At 41.2% G+C, this 13,176-nt stretch overlaps 1 protein-coding gene and 1 pseudogene across 10 annotated transcripts in view; one reads left to right on the top strand and one right to left on the bottom strand.

The window, feature by feature from the left end:
- Positions 1 to 7,237: 7,237 nt before the first annotated feature.
- LOC139023637 (gastrula zinc finger protein XlCGF8.2DB-like) lies at positions 7,238 to 8,486 on the bottom strand (annotated as a pseudogene).
- A 956-nt stretch (positions 8,487 to 9,442) lies between these two features.
- Positions 9,443 to 13,176, top strand: part of pcm1 (pericentriolar material 1) — a 42,110-nt gene continuing 38,376 nt past the window's right edge. For 8 of the 10 annotated variants that reach the window (XM_023979619.2, XM_023979611.2, XM_023979612.2 and 5 more), the window contains exon 1: positions 10,037 to 10,216. The gene's annotated coding sequence lies outside the window, so the exon portion shown is untranslated. Of the gene's footprint in view, positions 9,634 to 10,036; positions 10,217 to 10,496; positions 11,208 to 13,176 lie in introns of those variants that run through there. The other 2 variants (XM_023979610.2, XM_023979608.2) reach the window with 2 other exon arrangements.

Here is a 13,176-nt window from a genome sequence, read left to right as displayed (position 1 = left end):
CCTGACAGGTGTGGCATATCAAGAAGGTGATTAAACAGCATGATCATCACACAGGTGCACCTTGTGCTGGGGACAATAAATTGCCACTCTAAAATGTACAGTTTTGTCACGCAACACAGTGCCACAGTTTTGAGGGAGCATGCAATTGGTATGTTGAGGAATGTTCACCATAGCTGTTGCCAGAGAATTGAATGTTCATTTCTATATTATAAGTTGCCTCCAACGTCAATTTAGAGTATTTGGCAGTACGTCCAACAGGCCTCACAACCGCAGACCACATGTAACCACGCCAGCCCAGGAAGTCCACATCGGGCTTCTTCGCCTGCGGGATCGTCTGAGACCAGCCACCCAGACAGCTGATGAAACTAAGGAGTCGTTTTGTGAGGAAAAACTCATTCTTACTCCCAGGTGGGTGGCCCTGGCTCCCAAGTGGGTGGGCCTATGCCCTCCCAGGCCCACCCATGGATGCACCCCTGCCCAGTCATGTGAAATCCATAGATTAGGACCAAATGTATTTATTTAAATTGACTGAGTTTCTTATATGTACTGTAACTGAGTAAAATGTTGTGTTTAAAATTTTGTTCAGTATATTTTTTTAATTATTTGATGGAACACTTAATTTGGCCTTACTGATATTAGCCCATAGAAACACATTGAATAACAGATTCTTACATGGAAAAACAGTCCAAAAAGAAATCAAAAGGAGGTATGTTTTTGAAGTGTCTGTCCTATATCTGAGAGATACAAGAAAGCTCATAAAAAAAGTTGGGGTTTAATTACCCGTATACCTTTGACATGGAAGTTCCATTCATTTTTCATCCCAGTACCAGGTTACCTTCAGAGGAGTCCCATGACACTTGTGGGGGTCATAGAGCAAAACACCATCATGTTCATGAGAGTCTCATCTTTCCATACAGAGGTCATATTGGTTTGGATGCTACAGGCGTTCTTGTGAGAAGAAAGATTTTTGGGATGTCTCCTGGTCTGACAAACATCACCTTCCACCACAGATGCGGAGGGCCGACATCGGCGGATGCGGTAGGAAACGCAGCCCATGCACAAAATACAGATATCTCTAGTTTAAACAGACAGATTTTGATGGGGAATTTTTAAATGATAATTAGATTGACACATGGGTACGTCAATCTATTTTAAAAAAACGTTCCCATCCCAAGAGGTTAATAAAGAAATACTACAGTAAGTGCCTATTAGGTGCCAAATAAAGTAACAGCCATAAATCCCCCTGTGATGCATTTACACTATGATTTGATTATTAGATATTCAATGTCTCTTTTGAAAAAACATTTTTTTTAAAAGGAATAGTCACACCATATTAAAACATAACAGGGTTGACCTTAAAAAGAGGGACAGGTTGTTTTTTACCTTAAAATTAATCACTAATAAAAATCTTTACAATGATGGTGAAGACTTTAAGAATTGTTGGGGTTAAGTGGGTTAAAATATTACTACAAGTCACAGAGGACGCAAAGAGGGACATATGTTAAAATGCAGAATTTTGGCACTTTAGTAAGTCTTTCTTCATATAATAATTTTGATTTATAGATTTTTCCATATGGTCTAGGTTATATTAAACAATACTTAATTTAATGTAAGAGGCTTTAAAATATCAACAGCACTTATTTTGCGGAACGACCCACCTACAAGAAGAATGATTTAGAGTTACTTTGCTTTCTTAACAGTTTTGTCCATATCCTGCTTCTTATTCTCATCTCCTGACAGAAGATCTATCTTAATTGTATTTCTTCTTTCCACTATCTTCCTGTTTTCTTTCTTTGTGGATGAACAGTATATGTCTGTTGAGGTTAACCTTGTAATTTAAGCTTTTTCCAACATTCTCCACATTTAAATGGTTTCTCTTCCATGTGAATCATTATATGTTTGGTTAAGTCACTCTTTTGCTTGAAGCTTTTCCCACAGTCAACACAGCTAAATGGTTTCTCTTCTGTGTGAGTCAGTAAATGAGAAGTTAGGTTCCTCTTCCTATTGAAGCTTTTCCCGCAGTCGCCACAGCTAAACGGGTTTTCTCCTGTATGATTCTGGATATGATCATTGAGGGTCTCCTTGCGATTGATGCCTTTCCCATATTTTTCTCCTGTGTGTATCATTTTATGTTCGTTCAAGGTCTGCCTGCGAGTGAAACTTTTCCCGCAGTCACCTTTCCATTTTCGTTCTGTTTTCTGTCTTTGTGGACAAGCAGTACATGCTTGTTAAGGCTAACCTTGCGATTGAAGCTTTTTCCACAGTCACCACAATTAAATGGTTTCACTTCTGTGTGAACAAATATTTGTTTGGTTAGTTCTCCTTTCAGCTTAAAGCTGTTCCCAGTCTCCACAGCTAAATGGTTTCGACCCTGAATGAATCCTCGAGTGCATCTTCATTCGGCCAACCAGAGTAAAGCATTTGCCACAGTCTGGTGCTGTTTTTTTTGTTTTCCTCAAAGTTTTGCGATCCAACAGCTTAGAGTCATTCCCTCTGTCCCCCAGTCTGGGTTTGGGGAAGATCACATTCACTATTCACACAGGGGGGTGAACATGAACTCTATGATGTCAGCCTCTTGTCCCTGAAGCTGCCCTACCTCCTGACTGGTCCTCATTTCCTCCTGCTCCTCTTTAATCTGTGTGGGCGCTGTGTCCTCCCGCCGCAGACTGGGGCTCCACTCCTGCTCAGCTATAACCTCCTCCCCCTCAGAGACAGCGAGAGATAACTGGAGGGAGTCTATTCTACGTAGTTTAATCTCCTGTGTGACCCGCAGCAGTCTCTGAAGCCGATCATTCTCCTGTTTCGATCTGGAAATCTCTTCCCGATACACCTCTACCACGTTCTCTACTACGTCAAAAATCTCCACTGCAACGCTCAATAATAAATACACTCAGACTCTAGTTTAGCCATTGTCAGAGGACTGAGCGTTCGGGATTCAGTTCACTGCGTCGAAACCCACGCAAAGAATGTGCCATGTGCAAAATCAAAACAATCTCCCCACTAATTCTACTTCTGTGTTTTCTTTTCTGTTTGTCAGCGGTTGGCTAGTCCCCAAAAAAGAAAACAGCGCCCCTAGCTAGATAGTCTTATGAGCTGGAGAGATAAAACATATTGTTTAAAGGTTGATATGGCGAGTGTAAAATATTTAAAATAATCAATATAATGGAATTAATACAACGGGTTGTTCTAATTCTGAATGCTGGATAAAACCGCGTTCCAGCCGGTGTATATTCCACAAGTTACCACCGGCTAAATCTATGACGTTAAAATGCCTATTTACTCTGTTCCATCTGACTGTGCAATCCACTGTCTCATCAGCCCAGCTAAGTAATTTATAAACTTGATCTTCACCTATAAAAAGCATCTAGACATTATCTCACATTTCTTTTAGACTAACATTTCGTTTTCAACAGCGGAGGTTTCTTTCCAGCTTCAGTTGCAAGTGATTGTGTTTGCTGTGTTGTTGGCTAGCTCCTCTTAGAGTCCTGTTTAGATCGAGTGAGCAAATTTTCTATAACAGGCGAAATTGCACCTCATTAGCTCATTGTTATGGATGTCACTAGAAATGTCTCTAGAAAACAGCTTAAACAAATGCAAAGGCAGCTACTTTGCTGTTATCCTGGCTGCACTTTTTGACGCGACTGTAAATTAACCGTAGTTGGCTAGCTAGCAAGCACAGGATAAGAACATTGCCAGACCGTTCTAAATGTTCCATTGACATACTAACGACTGGGTCCATAGATACAGAATAGACTAAACGACTGGGTCGTGTTTCTAGCAACCAAACCGATAGAACGAACGACCAGCCGGCTTGGGTAGCAACCCAAGATTTGTATCGGGCTATATCTTGTGAAAGGATACATTCTCAATAATGATTGACACATTTGCATTAAATGTAATGCAAATATGTCAATCATTATTTAAATATGTTGATAACCTCGAAGCCAATATAACAACAGTAGTGCCACTATATCCTCCAAACACCGGCTTCTCGAGCATTGTCACTTTTATACAACGGATACCAACATTTTCAAATAATGATTGACATATTAGCATTAAAAATTTTATTTTGACGAATTTATTCATACTAATTTATCCTTCCACAAGATATAGCCCCGATACAAATCTAGGGTTGCTGGATGTTTCTGAACGATGCACCATGCTGCATTGTTGGCAATATGACAGTGGAGTGGATTACTGTTCTATTTGAGCAGGGCACACCCACCTTCACTGGATTCACCCGGTCATGTGACAGGCCATAGCCCGGTTCAACTCGGAGTAGCTTAATCAAACTCCCTCAATGATAAGTGGTCAAGGAGAGTGTGCTTTTCTCAATTAGATTTGCTCAACTCCTGCATCCTCTCTCTTCCGTCCTCTCTGGCATCCGTTTGAAAAAGGTAAAAGGTAATCAAGGAGAAGCGGTGAGGAGGGAGAAAGTGGACGAAAATGTGCTTGTATGAAATGAGACTCCAATCGCGCGTCATCAGGCAAATTATGTTTACAGGATGGAATCCCAAAATAAATGTATAAAGTGATAAAAACAAATTTAGCTAGTTGTGCAAAATATTTTACAGATGAAAGGATATTGTTTTTAAATGTTTGCAAGCTTTTCTCATTCAAGAAAAAAATACCTAATTCAAAGGGGGTGTTGCAGATTTCAGGATACACGTGCTTCCTCTCCAAGAGGAGGTGAGGACCTTCCGTTTGCCTACTAGGAAATTGACACTCCTTGACCACTCATTGGTTTCCAGGTCACTGAGGAGAGAGGGCGAAGGACGGACTTTTGTCCAAACAGGAAAAAGGCCTGTGTCAAGTCGTTAGTAGGCAAACGGAAGAGTGTCCTCCACTCGATAGCCTCCTCCCGCCAAAAATACTCATGAGTATCCTCCCAGCGGCTAGAGTGGAAGTGTTTTAAAATCTGCCACACCCCCTTAGAATCAGCTGTTGTTTTTCTAAGGAGAAAAGCATGCACACATTTAAAAAACGCTACTTGTCATTTTATCTATAAAATGTATTGCACAACGAGCTACATTTGTTTGGAACACTTTACAAATTTGGGGGGATCCTCCTATGTAAACGTAATTCGCCTCTCCTCAGGAGGCGAAGAGAGGATGGAGGTGAGAACATGAGGAGTCAAGTACAACCAATTGAGATTCTCCTGTTGTTTGCGTCCCAATTCTCCACACTTCTCCCAAAGTGTGCACTTGAACAATGCCCGTAATAGATTTCAAAGCATTGGGTTGGTGTTAGCATTGGCTGGAGGGAGTTTCCATCATTATCAAATCCATCAGGACCCGAGAGAACATAAAAGAACAGTGTTCCTCACTCCATTCCCGGTTGACCCCCAGGGAGTGCACTACCACAGCTGTTGGTAATCAGGTAATTGAATCAATGATTGGTTAATTAGTTCATTTCCCCTTTTTCCACCCTGAAAATTATAACATGTTTAATGTATTGATAACATCAGTTTTGCCATTCTCTCATTTCCATGAGAGACAAAAACAACCAGGAATTCCTGTTTCTAATAAGGTGAAAACATCAACATACTTTGAACAACAGCAGTGTGCGTTTCCTCACAGATCAGGACTGGTTTTTCCCTGTACTCTTTGGTCATGAAATGAAATCAAACTCATTTTACAAAAGTAAATGAATCACACATACAGTATATTTATCTTAAACCTACAACATGAATGATCCAGAGTTGCTTTGCTTTCCTAACAGAGTTGTCCATCTCCGTCCATCTCCGTCCATCTCCGTGATCTCTGTCTTCATTGTCTTTATTTTTTCCAATTTTGTTCTGTTTTCTTTCTTTGTGGATGTTCTATATCAACTCAAATAAAAAAGTAACGTCCCTTTTTCAGGACCCTGTCTTTCAAAGATAATTTGGAAAAATCCAAATAACTTCACAGATCTTCATTGTAAAGGGTTTAAACACTGTTTCCCATGCTTGTTCAATGAACCATAAACAATTAATGAACATGCACCTGTGGAACGGTCATTAAGATACTAACAGCTTACAGACAGTAGGCAATTAAGGTCACAGTTATGAAAACTTCTACTGATTCTGAAAAACACCAAAAGGAAGATGCCCAGGGTCCCTGCTCATCTGCATGAACGTGCCTTATGCATGCTGCAAGGAGGCATGAGTACTGCAGATGTGGCCAGGGCAATACATTTCCATGTCTGTACTGTGAGATGCCTAAGACAGCGCTACAGGGAGACAAGACGGACAGCTGATCGTCCTCACAGTGGCAGACCACGTGTAACAACACTTGCACAGAGTCGGTACAGCCGAACTACACACCTGCGGGACAGGTACAGGATGGCAACAACAACTGCCCGAGTTACACCAGGAACACACAATCCCTCCATCAGTGCTCAGATTGTCCGCAATAGGCTGAGAGAGGCTGGACTGAGGGCTTGTAGGCCTGTTGTAAGGCAGATTTTCACCAGACATCACCGGCAACAACGTCGCCTATGGGCACAAACCCACCGTCACTGGACCAGACAGGACTGGCAAAAATTGCTCTCTCAAGTCGCGGTTTTGTCTCACCAGGGGTGATGGTCGGATTCGCATTTATCGTCGAAGGAATGAGCGTTACACCGAGACCTGTACTCTGGAGCGGGATCGATTTGGAGGTGGAGGGTCCGTCATGGTCTGGGGTGGTGTGTCACAGCATCATCGGACTGAGCTTGTTGTCATTGCAGGCAATCTCAACGTTGTGCGTTAAAGGGAAGACATCCTCCTCCCTCATGTGGTACCCTTCCTGCAGGCTCATCCTGACATGACCCTCCAGCATGACACAGCCACCAGCCATACTGCTCATTCTGTGCGTGGTTTCCTGCCAGACAGGAATGTTAGTGTTCTGCCATGGCCAGCGAAGAGCCCGGATCTCAATCCCATTGAGCACGTCTGGGACCTGTTGGATCGGAGGGTGAGGGCTAGGGCCATTCCACCCCAGAAATGTCCGGGAACTTGCAGGTTCCTTGGTGGAAGAGTGGGGTAACATCTCCCAGCAAGAACTGGCAAATCTGGTGCAGTCCATGAGGAGGAGATGCACTGCAGTACTTAATGCAGCTGGTGGCCACACCAGATACTGACTGTTACTTTTGATTTTGACCCCTCCCCCCCTTTGTTCAGGGACACATTATTCCATTTCTGTTTAATCACATCTGTGGAACTTGTTCAGTTTATGTCTCAGTTGTTGAATCTTGTTATGTTCATACACATATTTACACATGTTAAGTTTGCTGAGAATAAACGCAGTTGACAGTGAGAGGATGTGTCTTTTTTTGCTGAGTTTATTACTGTCCATGTTCAATTAGTGTTTGAAGCTTATCCCACAGTCACCACAGCGAAATGGTTTCTCTCCGGTACCTTTATGAGTATGCATATGCGCAGGTAGGTTTTCCTTGAGTATGAAGCTTTTCCCGCAGTCACCACAGTTAAATGTTTTTTTCTCCTGTGTGTGTCAGTAAATATACAGCTAGGTTCCCCTTCTTGTTGAAACTTTTCCCACAGTCATCACAGCTAAATGGCTTCTCTCCTGTGTGAATCAGAGTATGTTTGGTTAGGTCTCTACCTTATGCTTGAAGCTTTTCCCACAGTTACCACAGCTACATGGTTTCTCTCCTGTATGAGCCCATATATGCCTGTTAAGGCTAACCTTCTGTCTGAAACTTTTCCCGCAGTCACCACAAACAAATTATTTCTCCCCTGTGTGAGTCAGTACATGCCTGTTAAGAGAAACCTTTTGATTGAAGCTTGTCCCACAGTCACCACAGCTAAATGGTTAATCTCCTGTATGAGTCTTTATATGCTAATTTAAGGTCCCCTTGCGATTGAAGCTCTTCTCGCAGTAACCACAGCTAAAGGGTTTCTCTCCTGTATGAGTCTGTATGTGCCTGTTCAAGGTCCCCTTGCAATTCCATTTTTTTCCCAGTGTGAGTTTAAAAAAAAAAGTGGTGCTGGGTTTCTTCAATGGTGTGTTGGGATCCAATTGGGCTGATCTGTGGCTAGAGGCATTGTCTTGATTATCTGGAGGGTCACAGGGATTGTCAAGGTGGGTCACAGTGACAAAAGGTTTGAGATTCACTGATTTAGAGTCACTCTCTCTTTACTCCACCATTTGGAGAAGAGTCAAGGACTGAAGTTGATCCTCCTGATAAGTTTTCATACAGGGGGGAGTGAATATGAACTCTATGACGTCAGCCTTGCGTCCCTGAAGCTGCCCTACATCCTGACTGGTCCTGGGGGGAGTCCTCTTCCTCAGAGACAGTGAGTGAGAACTGGCGGGGTCTATTCTACATCGTTTTATTTCGGGTGTGATCCGCAGCAGTCTCCCTAGCTGGTCATTCTCCTCTTTAAATTGGGAAATCTCCTCCTTGTAACTCGCTACCACTTTCTCTATTACTCCCAAAATCTCTACTGCAGCCACTGTTAAACGCTCACTAGCAAACACACTCAAAGACTGTACTTTGGCCATTTTCAGAGGACTGATTGGTCGGCATTCAATTCAAAACAAACTCGCCTCGACTTCCAGAATTGTTTGCATTGCCTTCCTCCTTTGTGTTTTCAGCGGGTGGCGAGCCCAGAAATAGATAACAGCGCCGCCCGCTGGATGGTGTTTTGATCTGGGATAGATACAAAAGCAAATTTGAAGGGTTTTATTGTGAGTGTGATGTAAACGGAATCAATATAATAATGTATTTCCAGTATATAGTAATAGTTCAGATGAATGACGAGGCTGTACAGCTACCGTTGAAATACAAACAATTATATTGGGTATAAAATAACAGAGAGAAGATGCTACTGTGTCATTCTGTATTCACTATGTTACAACTTGATGTTAGATGGTTCCTCACCCTGAAAATAGTCTATGGGCCAAGAGAAACTGTAATTTATGGTTCAGTTGATTTTAAACAGTCACTACAAACTTCAGCTAACATTAGCAGTGGTGTAAAGCACTTAAGTAGTACTTTCAAGTATTTTTACTTAAGTCGTTTTTGGGGGTCTTTGCACCTTACTTTACTATTTATATATTGCCAATTTTACCTTTAACTTCACTACATTCCCAAATAAAATTATTTCTCCATACATTGTCCCTGAGACCCAAAGGTACGCGTTACATTTTGAATGCTTAGCAGGACAGGCAAATGGTCTAATTCACACATTTATCAAGAGAACATCCCTTGTCATCCCTACTTGAGTCTGGCGGACTCACTAAACACATGCTAAACACATCACTAAACACATGCTTATTGCTATCCGCAAATAAAATAAAAACAAGTAAATAATGCAGTCTAGTTTGCTTTCGTCCCAACAACGAATATTCAACATCAAAACAAACTCGCCTCCACTGATGTATGCTCGCCTCCAAATATATTTCTGCGTTGTCGTGTTCTGTTGTGTTTTTCATCGGACGGCGAGCCTCTAGCTGGATGGAGTTGTAGCAAAGAGTGCCGTTGTAAATTGGTGGTCGGGCACATCATTCTGTAAACTTAAGCAGATCTTGCGGTGTTTTTTTTTTTTATACTTCTCTACAGTCTAAATGTATTATTAATATAGATTATAGGGATTTATTGTGTTTTTATGTGTCTGTGCGTGGCAAACTTTCAGCTCAGATGATAAGGGTAGGTTCTATTGATTCACAAAGGGGCCTGTTTGTTTATCATATAATTAGAGCTTGTAACAGTTTGAACATTTACAGATTTCCATGACACTAGTGTGAGTGAATACTGTAAGTCATTGGCCAATTTGATTAAATTGAAATAAACTCGATCTGTTCAAAATGCAACTTTTAGGCAAAACACTGACATTATTGCAACGTAACGTTAGTTAAAACCATCCGAGAGCCTAAATAGTACCTTATTCAATAAGGGTGCCATTGCCTGTACATTTTGTCAAAAATATTGTACACAATTACACTCACTTTGATATACTATTTACATGTGTGTGTGTGTGCATTTGAGGAAAAACATAACAGTATTGATGAGGGCTCTTGTGCGAGTAGCACTACAATTTTATATCATTCCGCCTCCTTGAACAGGGAATATAATGGCTGACACTGGGCCGATAAGTGTACATTGACTGAGGGGATTCATCAACAACACCGAAACGACTTATTTGTATTTATTGAGACACAGTCTTCTCCTGGCTCTTAGAATGAGCCGTTGACCATAAAGTGTTACGATAATTTCTCAAAAACTCACTGAGGTAATTCATTTCTTTCCACTACTTTTATTAGCCAAGGCAAGTGGCTAGTTCACCACCAGCTAGCTAACGTAGCATCATCACGCAGTTCGCTAGCTAGCTACCTACCTCCTTTCCCAAAACAAAACTAGGTTGGTGCTGTATTTTCGAGGAGACATTAGCTAATGTATTTAACGTGTGCTTATTTTGAAACTATTATAGCCAACAATAACTAACTAGGCAGCTAGCTATCTAGGCATGCAATCTTGTCGGGCCGTGAAATCTTGTTTGTTTTTAGTTAGCCAGCTAGCTAGCTAGATAGGTCACGTTAGCTAACGTTACTAGCAAGTTGACGTTACCTACGCAAGTGTCTGCAAGGTATTGTAAATCCTAGCTAAATGTAATTCCTACTAGATAGTGACAGTACTTTCCTCTCCGAATTTAACATTAGCTTTTGTTTTGAACATCCATTTTTCAAACTTTCAAAGGGCAGTGAATGCAACAATTGTAACGTTAGTTAGCCCTCAATGTATTTTCCATTGTCGGAATTTCACCCCCAGTTTTCGCGGGGAAGGGGAGGGCTCATGCGTTACCATGGCGTGCAACTTCATGTTGCCAAACAGTGACAAAACCAAATGTAAAGTAGTTTAGATTTGCATAGCCCCATTGGTATCCCAAATGATGAATACACCGCATCGATAGGCTATTGGAGTGTATATTGATGACGGTTTTTGTCCCCATTATTCTTTTACGTTAGCTAGAAGTTCTCAGAGGGGGGCTCGTTAGTTGTTGCTAGTGACAGTTGGCTCCCTCGAACTCGCTGAAGTGGAGGGAATTTCGGAAACTTTACCGGGAATTCTAGCGGTCTACAACGCTGGTTTAACGCTAATCCCTCTTGACTAAACAGTGCCTTTTGTTGGGAAACTGTTAGTCAGCAAGAAATCCTTAATCAGTCCGCGATTTCTCCAAAAGCAAACCAACAAATGAATAGTGGGTAACTGAATACACCACACAGGTACGTAATCGATAGGTAAGGTAACGTTATTGATATCGGTACAGTTGTATTATTTAGCTGTGTCATAAATAAGTCATACAATGGTTTGTAGCTAACTATGGTGTTTTGGATTATTAACGTTATGCCTCATGTTATGGTTTAGTTTACTGTAATACTTGTCATACTTAGGGAAAGGTCTGTGAATGTTGACTGTTGCTTAGTTGCAGGAACATTCCTCCAAACAAGGCACTGTTTCTGACTGGAGGCTGTTTCTGAAAGCAACAAACACCTCTAGAATCATGCACTCTGTTAATGTCATAACGGTGTAGCTACTTTGGAAACACACCTCTGTATATTGGTTTCCTTGTTTGTTTTGAAGTGTGTGTGTCAGGGTTTCCATTAGGAAAATCTGGTGGCAGACAACGTGACCTGAAAGATTTTAATTTGCTGTCAATTTGAAAAATGTACCTGACCCATAATGTTATGCGTTGTGTGCATGACCCATTACAACGTCCACCCATGGTGCTAAGAATGACAGAAATGTTGATTTTGATATTCATTTTAACAGAACACCCAACTCCTGTAATGAAGCAGACACTAAAGCATTATTTTCAAACATTTGTCAAAATGCAATTTGTGGTAAAACAACACCATTCCAAACATCACACCTGATGCCAGCGGTTCCATATGTGACAGAGATAAATCTCTGTTAAACTTAGGTTGCTAATATAACTGGGATTTTGGCTTCTGGACAACGAAATAAAGTTTGTATGAGAACCCACAGGAGAGATGCCGGGTTAAATGGCATATGAGGAAGTCTATAAAATAATTGCTTCTGTGTTTCTATGGTCAGATTTTTCCTAGGCCGCTTTGAAGCAAGGTAAGACATGCCCCATAATATGAAGTAAAAACGTTTAGGTTAAAATTGTTTGTAAGTTTGTTTGCAAAATGCATACTGCTGCGAGCAAACTGGTGGGTGACGTGCTGATAGCATGCCTACCGTTGCACTTGATTGGGAGGCATGTTGCAATTGCCAGTTGAGAAATAAAAGTAGTAGCTCTTTTTAATCGTGGCCATCAACTGTTTTCAGGTGACTGCTTTCAGAATTGTTGCCCAATGACTGGTCTTATAAAAGTACATGTTTTACTTAAGCAGCAATGAGTTGAGGAGCTGCTGCGCAGCACTGTCTGACAAGCGATATTCCGCTCAAAATAGGCTCTGTGCGCAGGTAAGAAATTATACATTACGACCCAGGTTCCTTCTATATTTTTTTTCCGGCACTGAACAAATTTCAGGTCTGCTGAGCTCGAACTTGAAAGTTGTAAAAATTCTGTGCAACTTCCAGTGTGCATTTACTCTGAACACTGAGGCTCTACCTGCTTTAAGTTAGTTTGAACAGTAGTATGTAGGCTACTGTGGCTATTTGATCATAATGTAGACCTACCAGAGTGACCTACCATCAAAAACAATGAAGAAAATGCACCTCATAAAATTTTAGCATTGAAATAGCTGTTCTATCTTTCAGCCTACAGTAGCAGCCAATGTGTGGTGTTCAATGTAGGTTTACATTCCATGAGACTTTTGAAAAAACATACAGGGCGTGACAATAACCTGTTCATCAACTTGTCCTTCAGACAAGGTGACTGAAAATGCTGTTTGATCTAAGAAGCCACTTTACAAAATAAAATACATTATTATTGTCATACCATTATTACAGAGAATCAGAAATTATGCTACCCTCTGCCTATGGGCTTGAATAAGCTAAGTAGCCAGTCTCAAAATACAACACTGCCCCTTTTAAGACAAAGCTCTTTAACTGACTCGCTTTTCAAAGATGTCTAGCTCAGATTGTTTATGCTGCACCAGTCTGTATGGAGTATTTTTATTTAACTAGTCAAGTCTGTTAAGAATTTTATTTTATTTTTTTAAATGAAGGGCTAGGAAGAGTGGGTTAACTGCCTTGTTCAGTGGCAGAACGGCAGATTTTTAC

This window comes from Salvelinus sp. IW2-2015, linkage group LG34 (genome assembly GCF_002910315.2).
Source record: "Salvelinus sp. IW2-2015 linkage group LG34, ASM291031v2, whole genome shotgun sequence".
NCBI classification, from domain to species: Eukaryota; Metazoa; Chordata; class Actinopteri; order Salmoniformes; family Salmonidae; genus Salvelinus; species Salvelinus sp. IW2-2015.
Note: the sequence above shows the minus strand (reverse complement) of the source record. Positions and strands in the feature narration are given on the sequence as shown.